General features: G+C 50.3%; 1 protein-coding gene and 1 pseudogene across 2 annotated transcripts in view; one reads left to right on the top strand and one right to left on the bottom strand.

Annotated features, from left to right (window-relative positions):
• Window positions 1-26,615, bottom strand: part of LOC147093447 (uncharacterized) — a 420,125-nt pseudogene that overhangs the window by 51,202 nt on the left and 342,308 nt on the right. Inside the window, exon 2 of the transcript XR_015074667.1 lies at window positions 24,811-26,532. The product of XR_015074667.1 is annotated as an uncharacterized LOC147093447 (transcript). The remainder of the gene's footprint in view (window positions 1-24,810; window positions 26,533-26,615) is intronic.
• LOC147093453 (uncharacterized) overlaps window positions 1-26,615 on the top strand; it is a 290,098-nt gene that overhangs the window by 94,062 nt on the left and 169,421 nt on the right. The gene's annotated exons all lie outside the window — the stretch shown is intronic.

Below are 26,615 nucleotides of genomic sequence, written 5' to 3'. Positions count from 1 at the left end.
GAGTAAAGAAGTCTTACCGCAATTATATAGGGCCTTGGTGAGACCACACCTGGAGTATTGTGTACAGTTTTGGTCTCCTTACCTAAGGAAGGATATACTTGCCTTAGAGGGAGTGCAACAAAGGTTCACCAGACTGATTCCTGGGATGGGGGGATTGTCCTATGAGGAGAGATTGAGGAGACTGGGCCTATATTCCCATGAATTTTGAAGAATGAGAGGTGATCTCACTGAAACATCTACAATTCTTACAGGGCTTGACAGGGTAGATGCTGGGAGACTGTTTCCCCTGGCTGGGGAGTCTAGAACCAGGGGTCACAGTCTCAGAATAAGGGGTTGGCCATTTAGGACTGAGATGAGGAGAAATTTCTTCACTCAGAGGGTGGTGAATCTTTGGAATTCTCTGCCCCAGAGGGCTGTGGAGGCTCAGTCATTGAGTATAATCAAGGCTGAGATCGATAGATTTTTGGACTCATGGGGAATCAAGGGATATGGGGATCGGGCGGGAAGGTGGAGATGAGGTAGAAGATCAGCCATGATCTTATTGAATGGCAGAGCAGGCTCGAAGGGCCGAATGGCCGACTCCTGCTCCTATTTCTGATGTTCTTAAGAAAGCTGTTTGCTATAGCCAGCTGCGCCATGACAAATACACAGAGGATTTCAGTTACGTGGAGAGACTGGAGAAGCTGGGATTGTTCTCCTTGGAGCAGAGAAGGTGCAGCGGAGATTTAATAGAGGTGTTCAAAACACGAAGGGTTTTGATAGAGTAAATAAGAGCATGGGAACAGGAGGAGGCTATTCAGCCCCTCCAGCCTGTTCCGCCATTCAATGAGATCATGGCCGATCTGTGTCTTAACTCCACCCACCTGCCTTGGCTCTATATCCCTTTGCTCCCTTGTCTAGCAAAAATCTATCACTCTGGGATTTTAAATGATTAATTGAGCTGGCATCGACTGCTTTCTGTGGGAGAGGGTTCCACACTTCTACCACCCATTGTGTGAAGAAGTGTTTCCCAACTTCTCTCCTGAATGGTCTGGCTCTGCTTTTAAGGTGATGTCCCCTTGTCCTCGACTCCCCCACCGGCGGAAAAAGTTTCTCTCTACCTTCTCCATTCAAAATCCTAAAATCCTCAATCACTCCTTAACCTTCTAGATTCCAGGGAACACAAGCCTAGTTTATGTAATCTCTCCCTCATAATCTAACCCTTGGAGCCCGGGTAACATTCTGGTGAATCTGTGCTGCACTCCTTCCAAGGCCAGTATATCCTTTCTGAGGTGCGGTGCCCAGAACTGTACACAGTGCTCCAGGGAGTTCCTGGGAGTTAATGTGCGTAGGTCGCTGAAGGTAGCAGGACATATTGAGAGAGTGGTTAACAAAGCATGTGGGATCTTGGGCTTCATAAATAGAGGTATTGAGTACAAAAGTAGAGAAGTTATGCTGAACCTTTATAAAGCGCTGGTTAGGCCACAACTGGAGTATTGCGTCCAGTTCTGGTCACCACACTTCAGGAAGGATGTGAAGGCCCTTGAGAGGGTGCAGAGGAGATTTACCAGAATGGTTCCGGGGATGGGGGATCTTAGCTACAAGGACAGGTTGGAGAAGCTGGATTTGTTTTCATTAGAGCAAAGGAGGTTGCGGGGTGATTTGATAAGAGGTGTACAAGATTATGATGGGTTTGGATAGGCTAGACGGGGAAAGGCTGTTCCCACTAGTTGATGGTTCAAGGACTAGGGGACACAGATTTAAGGTTTTGGGCAAGAGATACAGGGAGGGGGGGGTGAGGAAAAACTTTTTTATGCAGCCAGTGGTGATGACCTGGATCTCACTGCCGACGGAAGTGGTGGAAGCGGAGACACTCAATGTTTTCAAGGGGAGACTGGATAGGCACTTGAGGGAAATAAACTTGCAGGGCTACGGGGATAGAGCGGGGGAGTGGGACTGACTGGATTGCTCTACAGAGAGCTGGCACAGACTGGATGGGCCGAATGGCCTCCTTCTGTGCTGTTATGACTCTCTGGGGTCTAACCAGGGCTTTGTATAGCTGTAGCTTATAAGGAGAAACTGGTTCCAGTGGCAGGAGGGTCGGTAACCAGAGGACACAGATATAAGGTCATTGACAAAAGAACCAGAGGCGAGGTGAGGAGAATTTTATTGACGCAGCGAGTTGTTGTGATCTGGAATGCGCTGCCTGAAAGGGCGGTGGAAGCAGAGTCAATAATAACGTTCACTGGGGAATTGGATAAATACTTGAAGGGGAAACATTTTCAGGGCTATGGGGAAAGAGCAGGGGAGTGGGACTAAATGGAGAGCTCTTTCAAAGAGCCGGCACAGGCACGATGGGCTGAATGGCCTCCTTCTGTGCTGTATGATTCTAGGAGCCACTCCTGGAGTGGAGTGGTGCCCGCAGGGATCGCTTGGCAGGAAATTGGGAGGAGGTGGTTCACACGCAGACAGCACCTGATTTCGAGACACTATCCTTTTAAAATTGGCCCTCCACAGGCAAGGAGGGACTCGGTCCCTTTAATGAAAATCACTTTGAAAAGAAGAGTCCCTGTCCCTTTAAGAGCCCTCCGCCCACCATTCCCACCTTTTTCGTAAAGTCTTTGAAATTAATAATAAAAGTTCATGCAGAAAAAATGTGAGTGTGTCTCTGACTGTATTTTAGTGAGTATCTGTGTGTGTGTCTGTCTGACTGTATGTGTGTGTGTCTGTGTAGAATAGCATCATAGAATGATACAGCACAGAAGGAGGCCATTCGGCCCATCGTGCCTGTGCCGGCTCTTTGAAAGAGCGATCCAATTAATCCCACTCCCCCTGCTCTTTCCCCAAAGCCCTGTAAATGTTTTCCCTTCAAGTATTTACCTCAATCTCTTTTGAATTATAATATCGAATCTGCTTCCACCGCCCTTTCAGGCAGTGCATTCCAGATCACAACAACTGGTGTAAAAATCTGTTTCCTCATGTCACCTCTGGTTCTTTTGCCAATCGCCTTAAATCTGGTTTCTGTCCCTCCAGCCATTGGAAACGGTTTCTCCTTATTTACTCTCTCAAAATCCATCCTGATTTTGAACAACTCTATTAAATCTCCTCTTAATCTTCTCTGCTCTAAGGAGAACAACCCCAGCTTCTCCCGTCTCTCCACGTAACTCAAGTCCCTCATCCCTGGTCCCATTCTCGTCAATTTCTTCTGCACCCTCTCCAAGGCCTTGACATCCTTCCTAAAGTGTGGTGCCCAGCGGAAGCCTAGCCAGTGTTTTATAAAGGCTTAGCATAACTTCCTTGCTTTTGTACTCTATTCCTCTATTAATAAAGTCAAGGATCCTGTCTGCTTTTTTAACAGCCTTCTCAACTTGTCCTGCCACCTTCTAAGATTTGTGTACATACCCCCCGAGGCCTCTCTGTTCCTGCACCCTCTTTAAAACTGGACCATTTAGTTTATATTGCCTCTCCTCATTCTTCCTGCCAAAGTGAATCACTTCACACTTCTCTGCATTAAATTTAATCTGCCACGTTTCTGCCCATTTCACCAGTCTGGCTACATCCTCCTGAAGTCTGTTACTATCCTGTCCCTTTCCTCATTGTTTGCTACATTTCCGAGTATCGTGTCATCTGTAAATTTTGAAATTTTGCCCTGGATCCCCAAGTCCAGGTCATTAATATATATCAAAAAAAGCAGTGGTCTGAATCAATGTTCACGTTAAGTTGCGCGGCCACGCAGCGGACTGCAGGTCCAACGCAACCGGCTCACCGCCCGATAAATGGAATAAACGCGCATGCGCGGAAATTTGAATGGGCCGTGCAGCCCGTTAAAGGGGACACGCACCTCAAAAAAAGAGGGAACATTGATCCTAATACCGACCCCTGGGGAACATCACTGTTTACCTACCTCCAGTCTGAAAAGAAACCGTTCACCACTACTCTCTGCTTTCTGTCCCTTGGCAGAAAATTGGGAGGGGGAGAGAGCAAACAGCACCTGATTTCTCACCAAGCACTCACGGGAGCAGAGGATTTGCCCTACTTTAAATGTCAGTGTCAGTCGGTGCACGCCGGGGACGTCGTGACGTTGCAGGGTGGGCGGTTGGAGCAGGCGGGAAATTAAATTCATTAAATCTCCCATCAGCCTGCTCTGTCCCACTCAGCCGGCGCAAGTCCCGCCCCTGGGGCTCCCGGATTGGTTGGAGGACCCGCCACCCGCTCGCTCCTCCAGCCCCGCTCACTGGGTGCCACTAGGCCCGCCCCTCGGGCTCCCCGATTGGTTGGAGGACCCGCCGCCGGCTCGCTCCTCCAGCCCCGCCCACTGGGTGCCGCTAGTCCCGCCCCTCGGGCTCCCTGATTGGTTGGAGGACCCGCCGCCGGCTCGCTCCTCCAGCCCCGCCCACTGGGTGCCGCTAGTCCCGCCCCTCGGGCTCCCCGATTGGTTGGAGGACCCGCCGCCCGCTCGCTCCTCCAGCCCCGCCCTCTGGGTGCCGCTAGCCCCGCCCCTTGGGCTCCCCGATTGGTTGGAGGACCCGCCGCCCGCTCACACCTCCAGCCCCGCCCACTGGGTGCCGCTAGTCCCGCCCCTCGGGCTCCCCGATTGGTTGGAGGACCCGCCGCCGGCTCGCTCCTCCAGCCACGCCCCGCGCGCTGCCTATTGGTGGGAAGCTGCCGTCAATCAGGCCGCGGGCCCGGGTGACGTGTCCCCGAGGAGATCACGTGAACCGTCCAAGTGCCGCCGCTCGGTCCGGGGCCTCGCGGACTCTGAGGTTTTTCTATTTTTCTCGATTCTCTCCCGATCCACCCCGCGCCATTCTCCACCCAATCGGAGCGGAGAAAACTCACTTCGCGTCACCGATCGCGACTCTGGAACCGACACCAAGGCCTTTCCCCGGAATGGCCCTGCGCCGACTCCGTCCGGCAGGATCCGAGTGCGCAGCCGCAGCTCCGAGTGGGGGAGGGGGGGTTGGTCTCCTCTGGCCTTCGCGCGGTCGTTACCCTTTGTGACCGGGAGGGGTCGCTGTGCCGGACTAGGCCCAAACCGCCGCTCCGTGTGCGCATGCGCGGGCTCTCGGCTGTCAATCCACCAACCGCCAGAAGAGGTCGCTGGTGAGACCATTGAAGAAAGAAAGACTTGCATTTATATAGCGCCTTTCACCACCACTGGACGCCCCAAAGTGCTTTACAGCCAATGAAGTACTTTTGCAGTGTAGTCACTGTTGTAATGTAGGAAATGCGGCAGTCAGTTAGCGCACAGCAAGCTCCCACAAACAGCACTGTGATAATGACCAGATAATCTATCATTTTTTATGTTGATTGAGGGATAAACATTGGCTCGGACACTGGGGATAATTCCCCTGCTCTTTCCCACATTACAACGGTGACTACTTCATTGTAGTACTTCATTGGCTGTAAAGCACCTTAGGATATCTGGTGGCACTATGTAAATGCAAGTCTTTCTTTCCTGAAATAGTGCCATGGGATCTTTTACATCCACCTGAGAGAGCAAACAGGGCCTCAATTTAACATCTCATCCGAAAGACGGCACCTCCGACAGTGCCGCACTCCCTCAGCACTGCACTGGAGTGTCAACCTGGATTTTTGTGCTCAAGTCTCTGGAGTGGGACTATGAACCCACAACTTTCTGACTCAGGCGAGAGTGCTACCCACTGAGCCACTGGCTGACACTAAAGAGCAAGCAGTTCTGATGAATGGTCATCGACCTGAAACGTTAACTCTGTTTCTCTCTCCACAGATGCTGCCTGACCTGCTGAGTATTTCCAGCATTTTCTGTTTTTATTAAAGAAACGAGGGACTGATTGCTGACGGGAAGAATGTTGGGTCGTCCTGCGCATGCGCACCTCCCTGGCGGCTGAGGCGAAACACCGACTTGCCCCCACCTGAGCCGCTCAGGCGTACCAGATGTTGCGGCTCCACATGCGCGCCCGATGTTCCAACCGCGGGGTTTTGTGTGCTGAGCATGCGTGTTGCGGACTGATCGGGACGGGCGATTGTAGAGCAGGAGGGAGAGCGCGGGGGCCATGAGCACATGCGCGGGACTCAGAGTCAATAGAGCACTTTCTGCAGAGCTGGGGCCTTGTGGGTATTACAGCCGCCTTCACTGCTGATCCTTTCAACCAACCTGTGCAGCAGCTGGGGCCTGAAAATCAGCTTCACTGCCCCTAGGTTCGGAAAGGCGAACATTAAACAACAGTTTGCCTCTGATCCTTTTCTGATCTCAATTTACAGGGTTATAGAAGTGGAGCAGTTACAGGCGGGAAGCTCAGACCAAACATCACGTCAAGATCTGACAGAGTCGCTGGATTCATCAGGACCTGAATATCATCGGCCTTTGCACATGGAAGGAGAGAGCAGCGATCGCAGCGATGACAAACCGCACACGTGTTCAGTGTGTGGACGCGGATTCAGCCGATCGCCTGACCTGGTGAGACACGTGCACCGTCACACCAGGGAGAAACCGGGTAAAGGTGGGGACGGCGGGAAGGGCTTCAGTTCCCCGTCTGCATTGGAAGTTCAATGGCGCAGTCACACCAGGGACAGTCTGTTCACCTGCTCCGTGTGTGGAAAGGGATTTGTTTGTTCATCCCACCTGCAAACACACCAGGGAGTTCACACTGAGGAGAGACCATTTCAATGTTCTGACTGTGGGAAGAGCTTTAAAAGCCCCGGGGAAGTAAAGCAACACCAACTTGTTCACACTGATGAGAGACCATTTCAATGTTCTGACTGTGGGAAGAGCTTTAAAAGCCCCAGGGAACTGAAGGGACACCACCAGCTTGTTCACACTGATGAGAGACCATTTCAATGTTCTGACTGTGGGAAGAGCTTTAAAAGCGCTCAGTATCTGAAGGGACACCAGCTTGTTCACACTGATGAGAGACCCTTTAAATGTTCTGACTGTGGGATGAGCTTTAAAAGCTCCGGGGAGTTGAAGAGACACCAACACCGACACACTGGGGAGAGGCCGTTCACCTGCTCCGTGTGTGGGAAGGGATTCATTCAGTCATTCCACCTGATGGCAGGAGCAGCCCGTACAGGAAACCCCTCCGCGCGGAACTAAAAGGCGTGGAGGGCATTTCCCCGAGACGGCTCAAGCTGTGAGGCGCCGGTTCCCGAGAGGGGTTTCGGGGCCGTGCGCCGATGAGGAATTCCTTTCGAATGGGGGTCAGTTTGGACGGGATCGCCCCACGTGCCTGAGCCTCCTTGATACACCTGGTGGAGTCGGGGCCCAGTGCCGCTTTCAGCGTCTCGATGGCTTTGGCCGTGAGCCGGACATTGGCCCAGTACAGGCGCTGCATCAGCTCCGCTGGCACCATCCAGCCCGCTCCTCCACCATCGAGCAGGTCCCCGACCCTGGTCACCTTACCAGACACAGCCCTGCCCTCCACCAGCTGCCCGATCCAGCGGTCACGGAGGTGTGGATTCCTGAGCAGCGGCTCCTGAAGGAGAGCCACCACACCTGATGGGGGAGAACTCCACCTGGAGGTGATGCTGTTCCATACCCATAGCAGTTCCTGGTAGAAGACAGGCAACTCCCACAGGTAGGCACGCGTACAGCCCAATTCCACAAACAGGAGCTGCATGTCATAGTTGAGGCCGTGCAGCTGGTGGAAGAAATACGTCACCAGCGCACACCATCGAGGAGGATTCTCAACGTACTGGTATCTTTGCAGGGTCTGAAGATGGAAAGTCGCTGCCCGGGTGTGAAGGCACATCAGCACCTGACCGCCCTCCCTAAGCAGGAGACTCAGAACTATGGCAGAGACCCAGTGCTTCCCTTTGTCCCAGAAGAAGTCGATGAGCTTCTTCTCAATCTTGGCGACAAACGCAGGGGGCGGGATCAAAGTGACCAACCGGTACCACAACATGATGGCCACCAGCTGGTTTATGACCAGCGCTCAACCCCTGTAGGACAACAATTGGAGCAGTCCTGTCCAGCGTCCTAGGCGAGCGTGACTTTGGCCTCCAGCTCTTGCCAGTTCGCCGGCTAGGCATCCTCGGCGGGGCTGAGGTAGACTCCCAAGTAGAGGAGGTGCGTGGTGCTCCAGGCGAAGGGCCTGAACTCCTCCGGCAGGGAGTCCACCCACCACTGGCCCACCAGGAGTCCAGAACATTTCTCCCAGTTGATCCTGGCGGAGGTTGCGTCTGAGTAAATCTGCTGGCATTCTCGCATCCTCCGCATGTCAGCGGGATCCGTGACCATGAGGAGCACATCAGCAATGTAAGCCGAGAGGAGGACTTCCACACCCGGCCCTTGCAGAGCCAGTCCCATCAGCCTCTTCCGCAAGAGGCGCAGGAAAGGCTCCACGCAGACGGCATATAACTGGCCGGACATGGGGCATCCCTGATGCAGCCTCCTCCCGAAGCGAAGCAGCGCCGTCAAAGACCCATTAACTTTAATCAGACAATACAATACAATACAATACAAATCGCTTTATTGGCATGATAAGGTACATCTTATGTTGCCAAAGCATCAAAATACATTTATGGTTGAACACATAAACGCGGTTCCATTCATACAGTGTATAAACAGGTATATCCCTGAGTTTATAAATATATTTTCGCCTTGTTTATATATACTCTTGTCTTAGTTTACTGGTTGTCCCTCTGTTCATGGCAAGCTGTAACATAGTGTGCCACCAGTGTTACACAGCTTCTCTCCTCCCCCAGTAGGAATGGGAGTTTTTGGTTGTCAGTCAGATTTCTGAATTCAGGGCATATTTGTGAGAATTTTTGATAGAAATTCTCTCTGATGCCCTGATATTTTCCACAGGCTGTGAGGAAGTGCATCTCTGTCTCAACTACTCCCTGACTGCAGTGAGAGCATATCCTGTCTTCTCTTGGCAGCCTGGTCTGCCTGTGTCTGCCTTTTTCGATCGCTAGGCTATGTTCGCTAAGTCTGTACCTTGTCAAGGTTCTTCTCAGTTTGTTATCCTTTACCATGGTCAGGTAATCAGCTATGTTGTATTGTCTGTTTAGGGCCAAGTAGCAATTGAGTTTGCTTTGGGTTTTTGTTGTTTCTGCCCAATATGACAGATATTTTTCCTTTTGCTTAGCGACGATTGTGTTGGGTCGAATTCTTTGTGTTACCCTGTCACTGTCCTGGGACTGGTTATTGTTAGTATTGTTATTAGTTACTTTATTGAGTCCCAGGACTAGTTGACTGAGGGTATTGTTCTTTATGGTCAGCTCTTGGCATTTCAGGGCGTCGTAGTGATAGCATTGGGGGTTGCTCATTTGTAGGTGATTCCAAAATTTGGTGGCTCTTTTTTGGATAGTGATTATTAATGGGTATTGGCCTAGTTCCGCCCTGCATGCGTTGTTTACTGTTTTCCTTTGAGTCCGGAGGATACTTTTACAGAATTCCGCATGTAGGATCTCAATTGGGTGTTTGTCCCATTTTGCAAAATCTTGTTGTGTTAGTGGTCCCCAGACCTCACTGCCATAGAGTGCAATTGGTTCAATTACTGATTTGAAAATTTTGAGCCAAATGCTAATTGGGATTTCTATTTGGATTGATTTTTTGATGGCATAGAAAGCCCTTCTTGCTTTCTCTTTCAGTTCATTCACAGCCAGTTTGAAGTTTCCCGTAGAACTGATTTTTAAGCCCAAGTATGTGTAGTGAGTGGTTTGTTCAATTTTGGTTGTTCCTACTGTGAAATTTATTGTGGGTCCATGTTGTTTGGATCTTTGCTGGAACACAAGGACTTTGGTTTTTTGGGGATTTATTGTCAGGGCCCAAGTCTGGCAGTACGACTCCAGCAGGTCCAGGTTCTGCTGTAGACCCTCCTTAGTTGGTGACAGCAGAACCAGGTCGTCGGCATAGAGGAGGAATTTACACTCCGCGGCAGCATACAGAAGTCGGATCCGGGCGACAAAATGCGTCCCGAACCTGAATGTGCGTAGAGTTCCGAAGAGATACTCGTGATCCACCCTGTCGAATGCCTTCAGGGAAAGGAAGGCGACCGACAGACCAGATCTCTGGGAATGGTGGACCAGGTCCCGGACCAGATGGATGTTATCATTGATAGTCCGGCCCAGGACCGTGTAGGACTGGTCGGGTGGATCATGTGGGCCAGCACAGTGCCAAGGCGGGCAGACATGGCCCTGGCAAAACTTTTATAATCCGTACTGAGGTGGGAGACCGGGCGCCAGTTTTTTAATAGGCGGAGATCGCCCCTCTTAGGCAGCAGGACAATGACCGCCCTGCGCCAAAAGAGGGGCATCTCCCCGGTCGTCAGGTCGCCCCCCAGGACGTCCCAGAACGCCCTGTGGAACTCCACGGTCAGCCCGTCCAGCCCCGGGGACTGTCCCTTCAAGAGCTGGCCGAGGGCGCCGGTCAGCTCCGCCAAGCTTAGCTGAGCATCCAATTTTTCGCCGCCCTCCGGTCCAACTTTCAATAAGTCCTCCCACAAAACTCTGTGCGCATCCTCGCTGGACGGATCAGGAGAGAACAGAGCCCCGTAATAGGCCCGGGTCTCCGCGCTGATCCCCTCTGGATCCGAGACCAGAGATCCATTGTCGGCCAGCAGCCCCAAGAGCTGCTTACGGATCCCCCATTTTTTCCAGCGAGTAGAAGAAGGAGGAGCCGTGGTCCAGGTCCCGGAGGATCTGGATCTGCGACCTCACGTACGCGCCTTGGGACCTGTCGAGCTGCAGGTCCTTCAGTGTGCCCTTCATCTCTTCGTACACCTTCCGCAGGGCCGGGTCATTGTCGACTTGACCGAGACGGGACTCCAGGTCGAGCACCTTCCTCTCCAACCGCCTGACCCAGGCCTCCCGCCTCTTGGTCGACCCCCTTGTGTACTCCTGACAGAAGAGACGGACGTGAGCCTTGTCCACATCCCACTCTAGCCTCAAGGAGGGGAAGCCCCCCCGCTTCCTTCTCCAGTCAGCCCAGAACCGACGAAACGAATCCTGGAACCGCTCGCCCTCCAGCAGCAGGTTGTTAAAATGCCAGTATGCGGACCACCCGGCGTGTGCAACGGAGCGAGCTCCGCCCACACCAGGTGCTGGTCCGTGCACGGCACCGGTCGCATGGAAGCCACCGGGATGCAGGAGACGTACGCCCGGGAAATGTAAAGGTGGTCGATTCTGGACCTTCCTCCTCCAGACCTCACGTAAGTGAAGGTGCTGGAGTCGGGATGGAGATTTCGCCAGATGTCCACCAAGTCGAAGGACCCGACCAGGTCCCTCAAATTCTCCACCAACGCCAGGCTGTGTGGGGGACCCAAATGGTCCCTCGCCTCGAGGGTGCAATTAAAATCTCCCCCGAGGATGACGCACTCGCCGACATCGATGGAGCCCAGAAGAGCGGACACTTCTTCAAAGAAGCACACTTGCTGCGCACCGGCCGCAGTGACCTGAAGCAAGCGGCCCGGCATGTGCTCCTTGACCCACAAGATAACCGGCCTGAAATGCAGGGCCAGCAAGATAGCCGCCCCGCTGGAATAGTTGGAGAGGTGACTCATGCTGACCCCTCCTTGCCACTCCAGGAGCCACGTGGCCTTGGACTCCGGAACGGTGTGGGTTTCTTGCAGGAAGCACACCGCATACCTCCAGTCCCGGAGGACCAAGAAGTTATTAAATCTACGGCGCGCATCTCTGCTGCCATTGATGTTGAGGCTGGCTATGGTTATCTTCATGACGAGCATAGTGCAACCTCTACTTAACCTAATGGGAGGAGGGAGAATGGCCGTTATTCGACCGCCACTCCCTCAGCAGCCCAGCGAGGAACTTGTTGATCCGACGCTGCTCCCGTGGCCCCGCGCCCTCTTCCCGCCCATGGATTTGACAGCGGCACGTACGGAGCTGATGAGCAGAACCGGATCTGACCATCTGTCTAGGGCCTTGGAGGCAGGGCAGTACATTTGTACATGCCCCACCTCATTACAGGCATGGCACCGCACACCGTCCGATGTCCAAAAGACGCGGTGGGCAGCCCCCTCGTGGCACATGATAAAAGCGCCCTCGGTGTCCTCCTCCCGGGCCAGCTGAACAAAAAGCTGGTGCTGGAAGGAGAAGACGTGCTGGAGGCTGGCCTCCCTGCATCCGAGCGGGATGGGTGTGATCCCCGACCTCACCTCCCCCAGTTGACGTAGGTGGGGGGAGGAGGAGCTCAGCCAAAACAAAGGGCATGACGTTTGACAAGAAGATCCTTTGCACGGTGCCCTCGAGAGGATCCACCGGCAGGAAGGTCCCGCCCATGGTGAGCCCCTTGGTTACAGCCAGGGACACCGCCCGCTCCGATGCCAGGAAGAACAGAGACTTGCTGTAAATTTTCGAGGTGGCGATGATGGCTGAACGGCCGACAACCCCAGCCATGGCCTTCATGCATGCCTCGATAGTCATGTTGGGGTGAGTGTAGCTCTTCACCCAGTGTTTTTTAGTGATGAGGCGGAATGGTAATGGGGCAGCAGAAGCAGTGGGAGCAGCTGTGGCTGCCACACTTGCATATGACCTTGCTGGCCCCGTCACCAGCGATGATGTGGTCGCCATCGTGGGGTGCTTATTATAAAGGGCTACACCCACCCAAGTCACAGGCCTGGTGATGTTAATGGCCTCAGTGGTTGTTTTCCCTGAGCAGAGGGAGCTTTAAAAGTGAAGGCACATCTCCCCCCTTGTTGATTAAATTGGGAGAGGGGCCTTCTCTCCTCTGCTCAACGGGCAATTAATGGATATGAGGTGCCTCTTTAGAGAGAGGCAAAGAGAGAGAGAAAGGGGGGTGGGAAGGAGGGAGGCCGCAGGGGATGGGTCTCCACTCAAGATGGTGGGTGGGTGCTCGCAGGGGTGCACTCTCCAAAAAATAAGTCTCTATTGATGGTCTTCTTGTGGGGGGAGAAGATGTCTTCACCTGGGAAAATAAAGCTGGAGATGCCCAGGCTCAGTCCACCACCAGGTCTTAACGATGTGATAATTAAATGATGACTTCACCTGGGCAGCTCCAGCTGTCCCAGGTCAAGCAATAGGGAGGGCTTTTGGTCGTGGTGTGTGTGGCCTAGTTTTTACAAGAGCCACACACACTGACACACACCCCCTAGATGTTTTCTTCTCCTTCTTCTTTCCTCCCCCCATTTAAATACTGATGTGCCTTCAATAACCACAAAACTAGAAGTTATAGACTTTAACAAGTTGGCTTTTAATCACTAAGATCAGAGCTAACATCTCAACACACTGACTGGCTCACAGGAATGAGTCATACAGATGCTGGGATCTTTAAGTAAGAGAAGTCAGGGGCGGAGCCAAGAGCCAAGACCTGGAACCTTCCAGGTTAGTCAGGGAAGAGGAAGTGAAACTATACACCGTGTGGGGGAGGGTAATATACATGAGTGCAAAACGAATACAGGCAAGACAAACAGATTTCATTACATTCACCCCTTCTTTAGATTTAGTCCATCGGGGTGATGTTTCTTAAAAGTTGGTATAAGTGAGTCTGTCAGGAGGTTTTGCAGTTCTCAGTGACCGGCGCAAAGCCGGTTGTGGTGCCTCTAGGGGAGTGGATTCTGGTTCCTCCGCTGTCCAGGCCTCCGCAGTGTCTTCCAGGTTATCTGCAGTGTCCTCCAGGTTAAAGTTGGGTATTGATACCTCTGGGCGTCCTGTCTCTTTTTGGTGTAGGTCTTCCTCGGGTAGTCTCTCATCGTTCTCTCCACTCCCCGAGGGAGCGAGGTCTTTTATGGAAACAGTGTCCTCTCGCCCATCAGAGTATTCGATATAGGCGTACTGAGGGTTTGCATGGAGGAGCTGTACCTTTTCCACAAGAGGGTCCGTTTTATGGCCTCTCACATGCTTCTGCAATAGTACTGTCCCCGGAGACGTCAGCCACGTGGGTAGAGATATGCCCGAGGTGGATTTCCGGGAGAAAACGAACATCTTTTCGTGAGGGGTAGCGTTAGTGGCTGTACATAACAGAGACCTTATGGAGTGGAGCACGTCTGGGAGGACTTCCTGCCAGCGGGAGGTCGGAAGGCCTTTTGACTTTAAGGCTAACGTGACAGCCTTCCAAACAGTAGCATTCTCCCTTTCCACTTGCCCATTACCCCGGGGGTTGTAGCTAGTGGTTCTGCTAGTGGCTATCCCCTTTGAGAGCAAGGACTGGCGCAGTTCGTCACTCATAAATGACGTCCCCCTATCGCTGTGTATGTAGTTCGGCATGCCAAACATGCAGAATAGATTACAGAGACACTTGATGACCATGGCACTGGTCATGTCTGGGCAGGGAATGGCGAAGGGGAAGCGGGAATATTCATCAATGATATTGAGGAAGTATACGTTACGGTCGGCAGAGGGAAGGGGTCCCTTGAAGTCCAGACTTAGGCGCTCGAATGGCCGTGTGGCTTTGATAAGGTGTGTGATATACCTATCAATTCAGTCCATGAAAAGCGACGAGTTAAGGTAGTAACTATAGGTTTTTATTGGCTAAATAACAGAGCCCACCCTCGTGGGTGATCGGTTCCAACAAGGAAGAATACTAGCCAAGCGGTCACCTTTATACCTGGGCAAGCAGGCGGAGCCATGGGTGGAGTCAGCTGAGGTCAGCCCAGGTATAACAGCGTGCGTGGCAAGAGGTAACCTTGTGTACTGATAACAACAGTGTAAACAGTGATAACAACAGTGTAACAATAGTGAACGGTTGTGAACGATAACAGTGGTTTACCACAGTGTGCACGGTCAGGCCTGTAGAAACGAGGCTTGCATTCCGTACAGGTGCGGCAGGCTCTGGTCATTGCCCTGACCTCCTCGATGGAGTGGGGCAGATTGCGGGACTTTATAAAATGGTATACTCGGGTGACCCCTGGGTGACAGAGGTCGTTGTGGAGACCCTGTAATTTGTCCATATGAATGCTGGCACACATTCCCCGCGATAGGGCATCTGGGGCTTCATTAAGGGCTCCCGGCCTGTACATAATATCATAGTCGAACGTGGATAGTTCGAACCTCCACCTGAGTATTTTGTCATTCTTGATTTTCCCCCTTTGTTTGTTATTAAACATGAAAGCCACCGACCGCTGGTCGGTGAGCAGGGTGAAACGTTTGCCGGCTAGGTAGTGTCTCCAGTGCCGCACTGCCTCCACTATAGCCTGTGCCTCCTTCTCAACAGAAGAGTGCCTGATTTCAGGTCCCTGAAGGGTTCAGGAGAAGAAGGCCACAGGTCTCCCAGCCTGATTGAGGGTCGCAGCTAAGGCAAAGTCTGACGCATCGCTTTAGACTTGAAAGGGAATGCTTTTGTCCACTGCACACAGTGCAGCCCTTTCAATGTCCTGTTTGATACTGGTGAAAGCCTCCCGAGCTTCAGCTGATAGTGGGAAGGACGTCGATTTAACGAGGGGTCGGGCCTTATCAGAGTAATTGGGCACCCATTGGGCATAATACGAAAAGAATCCCAGGCACCTTTTTAAAGCTTTGGGATTGTGTGGCAGGGGCAGTTCCTTTAGGGGGCGTAATCGGTCAGGGTCCGGTCCAATTACCCCATCTTCCACCACACAGCCGAGGATACAGAGACGGGTTGTGTTGAAGACACATTTGTCTTCGTTGTAGGTTAGATTCAGCTTTAGGGCAGTTTTTAAAAATCTCGCAAGATTTAGATCATGGTCTTGCTGGTTGTGCCCGCAGATAGTGACATTGTCCAGATAGGGGTAGGAAGCTTGTAGTTTATTCTCGTCAAGTGGTCCATCTCACGTTGGAAGACCGAGACCCCATTTGTTACCCCGAAGGGCACTCTGAGAAAATGGTAGAGGCGTCCGTTCACCTCAAAGGCGGTGTATGGGCGGTCCTCCATTCTAATGGGGAGCTGGTGATACGCAGATTTGAGGTCGATAGTCGAGAAGACTCGGTATTGCGCAATCTGGTTGACCATTTCTGATATGCGGGGTAAAGGGTAGGCGTCCAGCTGGGTATAAATATTAACAGTCTGGCTGTAGTCAATTACCATCCGTTTCTTTTCGCTATTTTTAACTATGACTACTTGGGCACGCCACGGACTGGTACTGCATTCAATAATGCCTTCCCGCAGGAGTCTGTCCACTTCCGCCTTGATAAAGTGTCTGTCTTCCAGACTGTACCGTCTACTTTTGGTCGCTATGGGCCTACAGTTCGGAGCGAGATTAGCGAATAAAGAGGGCGGGCTGATTTTTAAGGTTGATAGGCCACAGACTGTGAGTGGTGGCTGGGGCCCGCCATATGCTAGCGTGACACTTTCGTGGTGGCACTGGAAGTCCAGGCCCAAGATTACATTAACACAGAGTTCTGGCATCACGAGGAGTTTATAATCCTTGTAGTCCGTGCCTGTTACAGTCAGTGTTACCACACAGTAGCCCAAAATGTCTGAAGTGTGGGGCTTAGCAGCCATAGCAATTCTGCTCCGTGTAGGGGTTACCATTAATGAGTGCCGCCGTACCAGGCTAGGGTGGATAAAACTCTCGGTACTCCCACAGTCAATTAAACATTTCATTAAATTCCCGTTTACCTGTATGTCCATCATAGATTTTGTCAGCGGGTGTGGCCTGGATTGATCCACCGTGATCGAAGCCACTGTTGGGCCCTGGGCAGCCGCTGAGTCGGGAAAAGATGGTGGATCCCAAGATGGCGGCCCGCACGGCACGCACGAGGCGGTGACGGAGTTGGAAACTGGATTCCCCCTGCAGACTTTGCTAAAATGCCTCTTTTTCTTACATTTGAAGCATGTAGCGTCCTTCACTGGGCATCGTTGTCTGGGGTGCTTGGCCTGGCCGCAGAAGTAGCATTTTGGGCCTCGAGACATTGCCGCTGTAGTAGGACTCCTGGGTGAACTTCTGTGTGGGGACTCCGGCGGTGTAGAGCTGGTCTGAGACCTGGATGGGGAAGATGGCTGATTCCAAGATGGCGGCCTGCTCGGCGCGCATGAGGTGGTGAGGGCCGCATGGCCGGAAGAATAAGAGTCAGAGTTTTTCTGGGCCACGTCCAGCGATCGCGCAGTGGCCACTGCCTTTTTTAAGTCCAGGACCTCCTTCTCCAGCAGTCTCTGCCGGATATAATTCGATTTGAGGCCCGTGATGAAGGAATCGTGGACCAATTCGTCAGAGTACATGTTGGCCGTCACGGCCTTGCAGTTACAGTCCCAGACCAAGTCCTTTAGGCCCTGTAAGAAATCGCCCATTGATTCCTCAGGTCGCTGCCTGCGTGTAGCCAGCAGATGTCTGGCGTACACTTCGTTTAGTGGCCTCTGGTATTCAGCCTTCAGGATAGTGATGGCCTCCGTGTAAGAGGTGGCGTCCCGGATGAACGAATAAATCTGATGATTAATGCGAGTAGTCAGTAGACTCAGTTTATCTACCTCGCTAGCGGATGAGGCCCTCGCGAAGAGTTTGAAGCATTTGAGCCAGTGTCCAAATTGATTTGATGCTTCAGCAGAATGTGGATCCAAGTCCAGATGCTCTGGTTTTAGGAGTCGATCCATCCTAGTATTCTTTAGTGATTAAAATTGATGTGCCTTCAATAACCACAAAACTAGAAGTTATAGACTTTAACATGTTGGCTTTTAATCACTAAGATCATAGCTAACATCTCAACACACTGACTGGCTCACAGGAATGAGTCATACAGATCCTGGGATCTTTAAGTAAGAGAAGTCAGGGGCGGAGCCAAGAGCCAAGACCTGGAACCTTCCAGGTTAGTCAGGGAAGAGGAAGTGAAACTATACACCGTGTGGGGGAGGGTAATATACATGAGTGCAAAACGAATACAGGCAAGACAAACAGATTTCATTACAAATACAAAGTCTTTATGAGAGTGCACCATGAAACACCCACCTGTAGAAGTTTTCCAACAGCTCTCCCTCCTTCTGAACAGATGTAGGATGTTCGTTTTTCTCACCTCTCTCCCTCTCCTGTAATGGAGACCAGTTGGGGAAACAGTGATGGAATGGCTTCCCTTTGTTGTTAGCTCTGGTCTGGTCTCCTGGTCTCTCCTCTCCTCTCCTCTGGCACCCCAATAGTAGTTGCAGCAGTGTTGAGATACCGCGGCAAACGTGGGAGTCGAGACCAGGGTTAGTAAAACACAACAGCTTTATTTCAACCTCATGGCAAACAGGAACTGGAAAAGCCCGCGCCACACTTAAATACTTCCCAGACAGGAAGTGCTCCCGGCAGCCTGTCCCTGCGGGAAACAAGTTGCTGGAGGAAAGGGACCCCGGCTGGGGGCGTCTGCTTAACCTGTCCGTGCCGCCGTGAGCGGATTATGTCCAGTGGTGGTGTGTTGCCACAGCAGCAACATATGTGGTCTCTCCTCCTGGACAGAGAGAGAGAGACCTCACCTGTCCTGTCCTCTCCTCTCCTCTCCTCTCCTCTCTTCTGGCACAGCAGCAGCACAAGATTCCTGGCTGGCTATCAGGGATCCCAGGGTTCATTTTTTCTCTTTTACTTAAATCTGGTAGTACTTGTTACAACTCATCAATTACATGATAAATCCATTACATTCATTAACCACAATAAGGCTAAGCCTTAAAAAAAAACAGCTTTAAGATTAACAGTACAAATACAATAATAAATTTTTCCAGACAAAACCAATGTCAACAATACAGGTACCCATAGTAAAAAACAATACATACCAGTCCTACTGGCAATCTAGTAACTCTTCATTTTTGCTTGGTATAACCTGTTGTCCTTTTTAAAATTTTAATATTCAAGTACAACTGTACTTATACAACTCATCAGTTACATAGTAAATCCATTACATTCATTGACCAATTATGGTCAACAATATAAATGCAACAATAAATTTTACAGGTAAATCAATAATATTTACAGTACAAACTGCAACTATTTAATAAACCAAGAATCCGTACACACCAGTCCAACTGGCATCGTTCAATCATTCATTCCTCCATTCGTCCGTTCGTTCGCTCAAGCATAAGTTCCATTGTGCATGACTGTGTACATGTGTGCCATTTCTATCTGCGTGCATGCATGCGTTTGTTCATCCGTCCGGCAGCCTTCGCGCTCACCAAGAGGGCCTTCATCCTGGGGAGCAAGGGCCCTTCATTCGGTCGAACGTAAGTTCCATTGTGTATGCATGCATGCGTGCATATATTTGTATCTGCATGCGTGCGTTCACTAGAGCGTTCGTTCGTTCGATTAAGGAAGGCTTTAACACTAAATAACACCACAATATACAAAGTCCTACAACCATATCAAAAAATCACTTAAGACTTCAAGTAAACTACTTTTAACCAGAATCCGAAACTTCTTCAAAATACATGTAATACCAGTTCAACGCCAGTCCTATTGGTACTCCAATAACTCCTCGTCTTCACTTGATGTTATCCAACCATATAATGTCATAATCCTTATCCACAGTCTTCAACCTTTCCACAGAAAAGAAGCCGACCACTTTCTCAAATCCCGTAAAAGAGGAAAACGAGTACTCAAATTTCCTTCTTCTTGCTGTAATCACTCACAGGACCCAGCCATCAAGACATTGGTTATTCCTTGCCAATATACCTTGTTTTGTCTTTTATTTTCCTTTTTTCCTTTCACTTTTATCCCGTTCTCTTTTCCCATCTTATGGCTGTTCAAGCACCATACCATAGATAGGAACAGTCTGTCTTTCCTCCACCAAAATGGCAGTGCACAAACCCGATCCCATCACCGAAACAAAGCCCCACAGCTGCCACCAGACGAAGCACAGGCGGGGCCGCTGGAACTCATTCGGGCCGGAGACCGTTCTTCAACTTTAGAAACCGTGCAGCATGCTCACCCACAGCATCTCCTGACTCCGCTTCTGTCGACCTGCCGCTCCGCCCTGGGCCCCCCGCCTGGGGTCCTCCACCCTGGGCCTCCCGACTGGGGTCCTCTGTGCTGGGCCTCCCACCTGGGGCCCTCCGTGCTGGGCCTCCTGCCTGGGGTCCTCCATGCTGGGCCTCCCGCCTAGGACACTCCTCTTGGTCTTCCACCCTGGGCCTTCTGCACTGGGCCCTCCGCACTGACATTCCCCATGAGCAGCCGGGGTGTGCAGCAGCCCATTCACACAGCACTGAGCAGAGCTGAGCTGCTGAGAATATCGCAGCCTCCCCTGGGGTTCAATAACCCGCTCCCTGAGCTCTCTCACCTGATGTGTCAGCGGCTGCTGCCAAGGTCTGCGCATGCTCAGCTCACACTACCCGGGTGATTGACGGGAGCTTCCGACCAATAGGGAGCGAGCGGGGCGGGGCTGGAGCAGCAAGCGGGCGGCTGGTCCTCCAACCAATCGGGGAGCCCGAGGGGCAGGACTAGCGCCGGCTGATTGTCTGATCCGCAGGGCAGCGAGTTTCTCCAGTCCCTTGTTCAGGGCCCGGGGCCAGGGGAGGCTGTGGGCCTTTATTCCCCGCATTGGACACAAGGCTCTTTGTCTCACAATACACTGCCTCAGGTTTTAATAGAGACCTTTTAAATTAATCAATAAAGCAGATAAATCTCATGGAACAAAATATTTAATATTTGGGAGTAAAAATACTGTTATTTTTCCTCTGTGGAATTTGTTAATTTCAGACAATAACAACGATTTGTATTTATAGAACGTATTTAATGTAGTAAAATGTCCCAACGTGCTTCATGGAAGCGTTATAAAACAAAATTTGACACCAGGTACAAACCAAGCATATTCCCATAAGGAGGAAAGATGGGGCGACCAAACCTCAAGCTCCCTGGATGACAAAGGATGTAGATGTTAGAATAAAGCTGAAAAAGGAGGTTTACGACAAATGTCAGGTACAGAATACAGTCAAAAACCAGGAGAATACAGAGAGTGGGGGGAAATTGAAAAAGGATATATGAAAGAAAGACTTGCATTTATATAGCGCCTTTCACGACACCAGACATCTCAAAGCTCTTCACAGCCAATGAAGTACTTTTGAAGTGGAGTCATTGTTGTAATGTGGGAAACACGGCAGCCAATTTGTGCTCAGCAAGCTCCCACAAACAGCATTGCGATAATAACCAGGTAATCTGTTTTTGTTATTTTGGTTGAGGGATAAATATTGGCCAGGACACCGGGGATAACTCCCCTACTCTTCTTCAAAAGAGTGCCATGGGATCTTTTACATCCACCTGACAGAGCATCCACCTGGACCTCAGCTTAAAGTCTCATCAGAAACAGTGCAGCACTCCCTCAGCACTGCACTGGAGTGTCAACCTAGCTTTACGTGCTCAAATCCCTGGAGTGGGACTAGAACCCACAACCTTCTAACTCAGAAGAGCAAGTGTGCTACCCATTGAGCCACAGCTGACACAAGGGCGAGAATACAAGAAAAGATTAGTGGGTAATGTAAAAGGGAACCCAAAAATCTTTTATAAACATATGAAAAGTAAAAGGATAGTTAAAGGAATGGTGGGGCCGATTAGGGACCAAATAGGAGCTCATCATACGGAGGCAGAGGGCGTGGCTGAGGTACTGAATGAGTACTTAGCATCTGTCTTCACAAAAGAAGAGGATGAAGTTAATGTCGCAGTAGAGGAGGGGGGAGTAGAGAAATTGGATAAAAATGGATAGAAAGGAGGTGCTAAATAGGTTGTCATCACTCAAAGTTAACAAGTCACCCAGTCCAGGTGGATGCATCCTAGATTGCAGAGGGAAGCCAGGGTGGAGATAGCAGAAGCTCCGACCACAATCTTTCAATCTCCCTCAGATATATGGGAGTGGTGCCAGATGACTGGAGGATTGCAAATGTTACACCCTGTTTTAAAACAGGGAAGAGGGATAAACCTGGTAACTACAGGCCAATCAGTCTGATGTCAGTGGTGTAGGTGGGCATCCTTTACCTGGTTTACGGTAATTTATCTGGTCAGGCAGCCTTTGCCACTGCACTGTGACCAATTCCAATCAGCGGTTTTGAATCGCTAAACGCCCCCCTCAAGTTCTGACTTGAGGAACTTATAATTAATGATATATTAAAAACGGACAAATGGTCTGGATGCAAGAAAGTGAAATTTTATTAAAACTAAAGAAACAACACCACATGATCAAAGTAATCACAGTAAAATTGCTTAACAGGGGAAGGCAGATGGCAAAAATGAGGGATAAATGGCTACAATGTTAACCGTACAATCGTAGCAACATTGCCCTTAAATTACCACCCCTTTGCTTCTCACTAGATTGTCTTGCTAGTGGGTCAAAACCTTGCTCGCCTGCAGTCCAAAGAGTAAGAGACAAAAAAGGGGGCAGAGGACTTCCTGGGCTTAATCTTTATACCCTGGGAGTCCCTGCTGTTTTTGCGCTGAAAAGGTCCATGCACAATTTCGCGCCGAAAAGTCCGAATACACAAGAGAAGGGCTTTTAAATTCCTCCATTCATACATGGAGACATCACGTAGTAGAGTCAATTTCAGTGAATGGATGTGTGTTAGCAACCCACTGTGCTTGCCGTCCGATGATTGGCTGATTCAAATGGGCTACTCCCCAGTGCAAACAAGCAGCTTGTAGGTTACCGGACCCGCCCAATATCACAGGGTGACTGACAGCTCGGGCTCCATTCAAACTTACTACAGGGCAGCGCTGAGCTTCCCATATGCTAACAGCCTGTCTGTCCTTTTCTGCTGCCTTTTAAAATTCTGTTTCCATGAGGTCTGTTCAGCCATTATTATGCCCTGGGCAATTTAAACAGTCCAAAACTCAAGAGTACATCTTTTAATAAATTGTACAATCTTAAAGTGAGCGGTTTTCACAAAGTTCTTTGATTCCAGTGTCCAAGTGCTGCCCAGCTTACAAGCTTTTTAACGCAGCCTTTTGCGGTTCTGGGTATGTTTTAAAACATTGTCCAACCCAGAGACAATTTAAATCACACAAGTCTTCATCTACGATGTGGATTAATATTTCCCGATCTTCGGGGGCTGAGGGGATTTTGCGACCCCTACAGTGGTGGGTGAACGACCAGAGACCATTGTCAAGGACAAAATTAATTCTCACTTGGAGAAGCATGGATCAATAAGGGGCAGCCAGTATGGATTTGTTAAAGGTAAATCGTGTCTGATCAACCTGTTTGAGTTCTCTGATGAAGTAACAGAGGGTTGATGAAGGTAGTGCAGCAGATGTTGTATATATGGACTTTCAAAAGGCATTTGATAAAATACCACGTAAGAGACTTACTCTGACAATAGAAGCAGAGGGAATTAAGGGGCTGATGGTAATTTGGGTATATAATTGGCTAAGGGAGAGGAGGCAGTGAGCAGTGCTGAGGGATGTTTTTCTGACTGGAGGGAAGTATGCAGTGGGCTCCCCCAGGGGTCGGGATTAGGACCATTGCTTTTCTTGTTATATATAAATGACCTGGACTTGGGTATAGGTGAACAATTTCAAAGTTTACGGATGATACTATTTACTATGTTGCCAAGTTTTGTGAGTGTAGTAGTAGCAGACTTCAGAAGGACAGAGACAGACTGTGAAATGAGCAGACACAAGGCAGATGACATTAAATGAGGATAAGTGTGAAGTGATGCACTTTGGGAGAAACAACAGGGAGAGGCCGTATAATCTAAATGGGACTATTTTGAGGGGGTGCAAGAGCAGAGGGACCTGGGGGTCCATATTCACAAGTCTTTGAAAGTGCCACGGCAAGTTGGTGAGGCGGTTCAGAAAGCGTATGGGATACTTGGCTTTGTAAATAGGGCCATTGAATACAAAAACAAGGAAGTTACACTAAACCTTTACAAATCACTAGTTAGGAACATAGGACAGGAGGAGGCCATTCAGCCCCTCGAGCCTGTTCCGCCATTCAACGAGATCATGGCTGATCTGCGACCTAACTCCATACACCCGCCTTTGGCCCATATCCCTTAATACCTTTGGTTAACAAAAACCTATCAATCTCAGATTTAAAATTAACAATTGATCGAGCATCAATTGCTATTTGTGGAAGAGAGTTCCAAACTTCTACCACCCTTTGTGTGTGGAAGTGTTTCCTAATTTCACTCCTGAAAGGTCTGGCTCTAATTTTTAGACTATGCCCCCAGCCCTAGAATCCCCAACCAGCGAAAATAGTTTCTCTCTATCTACCCTATCTGTTCCCCTTAATATCCTGAAAACTTCGATCAGATGACCCCTTAACTTTCTAAATTCCAGGGAATGCAACCCTAATTTGTGTAACCACTCCTCGTAACTTAACCCTTGAAGTCCAGGTATCATTCTGGTAAACCTACGCTGCACTCCCTCCAAGGCCAATATATCCTTCCTAAGGTGTGGTGCCCAGAACTGCTCACAGTGTTCCAGGTGTGGTCTAACCAGGGTTTTGTACAGCTGCAGGGTTTTGGCCTCAGCTGGAGTCTTGTGTACAGTTCTGGGCACCACACTTTAGGAAGGATGTCAAGGCCTTGGAGAGGGTGCAGAGGAGGTTGGCCAGAATGGTACCAGGGATGAGGGACTTCAGTTATGTGGAGAGACTGGAGAAGCTGGGATTGTTCCCCTTAGAGCAGAGAAGGTTAAGAGGAGACCTAATAGAGGTGTTCAAAATGATGAGGGGTTTTGATCCAGCAAGTAGAGAGAAACTGTTCACTCTGGCAAGTGGGTCGGTAACCAAAGGTCACAGATTTAAAATAGTTATTAAAGAACTATAGGTGAAATGAGGAGAATTGTTTTCATACAGAGGGTTGTTCAGATCTGGAACGCACCATCTGAAAGGATGCTGGAATCAGGTTCCACAGGAACTTTCAAACAATATTTGGATGAGTCCTTGAAGAGGACTAGTTTTCAGAGTTCTGGGGATAAAGCTGGGGTTTGGGACTAATTTGGGCAGCTCTTTCAAAGACACGATGGGCACAGACACGATGGGCCGAATCACCTCCTTCTGTGCTGTTAGATTCTATGATCAGTGTGAAGTCGCTGGTGTGTCAGCAGGTTGGATGACTGAGTGAATCCCTTCCCACACACGGAGCAGGTGAACGGCCTCTCCCCAGTGTGTAGGTTTTGGTGTCTCTTGAGCTCCCAGGAGCTTTTAAAACTCTTCCCACAGTCAGAACATTTAAAGGGCCTCTCGTTAGCATGAACTCGCTGGTGTACCAGCAGGTAGGGGGGCCGAGTGAATCCCTTCCCACACACGGAGCAGGTGAACAGCCTCTCCCCAGTGTGTAGGTGTTGGTGTTTCTTCAGATCCCCGGAGCTTATAAAGCTCTTCCCACAGTCAGAACATTTAAAGGGCCTCTCGTCAGTGTGAACTCGCTGATGTCTCAGCAGCTGGGATGACTCAGTGAATCCCTTCCCACACACAGAGCAGATGAATGGCCTCTCCCCAGTGTGAACTATCTGGTGGCTCATCAGCTCCCTGGAGCTTTTAAAGCTCTTCCCACAGTCAGAACATTTAAAGGGCCTCACGTCAGTGTGAACTCGCTGATGTGTCAGCAGGTGGCATAACTGAGTGAATCCCTTCCCACACACAGAGCAGGTAAACGGCCTCTCCCCAGTGTGTAGGTGTTGATGTTTCTTGAGCGCCCCAGAGCTTTTAAAACTATTCCCACACTCAGAACATTGCAAGAGTCTCTCCCCAGTGTGAACTCACTGGTGTCCCTTCAGCTCCCCAGAGCTTTTAAAGCTCTTCCCACAGTCAGAACATTTAAAGGGTCTCTCCCCAGTGTGAACTCGCTGATGTGTAAGCAGGTTGGATAATTGAGTGAATCCCTTCCCACACACAGAGCAGGTGAACAGCCTCTCCCCAGTGTGTAGGAGCCAGTGTCCCTTCAGCTCCCGGGGGCTTTTAAAGCTCTTCCCACAGTCAGAACATTGAAATGGTCTCTCATCAGTGTGAACAAGCTGGTGTCTCTTCAGATACCGAGCGCTTTTAAAGCTCTTCCCACAGTCAGAACATTTAACGAGTCTCTCGTCAGTGTGGAGAAGTTGGTGTTGCTTTAGTTCCCCGGGGCTTTTAAAGCTCTTCCCACAGTCAGAACATTGAAATGGTCTCTCATCAGTGTGAACAAGCTGGTGTCCCTTCAGATACTTAGCGCTTTTAAAGCTCTCCCCACAGTCAGAACATTGAAATGGTCTCTCATCAGTGTGGACAAGTTGGTGTTGCTTTAGTTCCCTGGGGCCTTTAAAGCTCTTCCCACAGTCAGAACATTGAAATGGTCTCTCATCAGTGTGGACAAGTTGGTGTCCCTTCAGATACTGAGCGCTTTTAAAGCTCTTCCCACAGTCAGGACACTGAAATGGTCTCTCCTCAGTGTGAACTCCCTGGTGTGTTTGCAGGTGGGATGAACAAACAACTCCCTTTCCACACACGGAGCAGGTGAACAGACTGTCCCTGGTGTGACTGCGCCATTGAACTTCCAATGCAGATGGGGAATTGAATCCATTCCCCCCATCCCCACCTTTACCCAGTTTCTCCCCGGTGTGACGGTGCACGTGTCTCACCAGGTCAGGCGATCGGCTGAATCCACGTCCACACACTGAACACGTGTGCGGTTTGTCTGCGTTGTGATCCCTGCTCTCTCCTTCCATGTGCAAAGGCCGATGATATTCAGGTCCTGATGAATCCAGCAACTCTGTCAGATCTTGACGTGATGTTTGGTCTGAGCTTCCCGCCTGTAACTGCTCCACTTCTATAACCCTGTAAATTGAGATCAGAAAAGGATCAGAGGCAAACTGTTGTTTAATTTTCCCCTTTCCGAACCTAGAGGCAGTGAAGCTGAT

Source organism: Somniosus microcephalus, unplaced genomic scaffold, assembly GCF_052327205.1.
Source record: "Somniosus microcephalus isolate GS21.2 unplaced genomic scaffold, FLI_Smic_1.0 unresolved_chr1, whole genome shotgun sequence".
NCBI classification, from domain to species: domain Eukaryota; kingdom Metazoa; phylum Chordata; class Chondrichthyes; order Squaliformes; family Somniosidae; genus Somniosus; species Somniosus microcephalus.
Note: the sequence above shows the minus strand (reverse complement) of the source record. Positions and strands in the feature narration are given on the sequence as shown.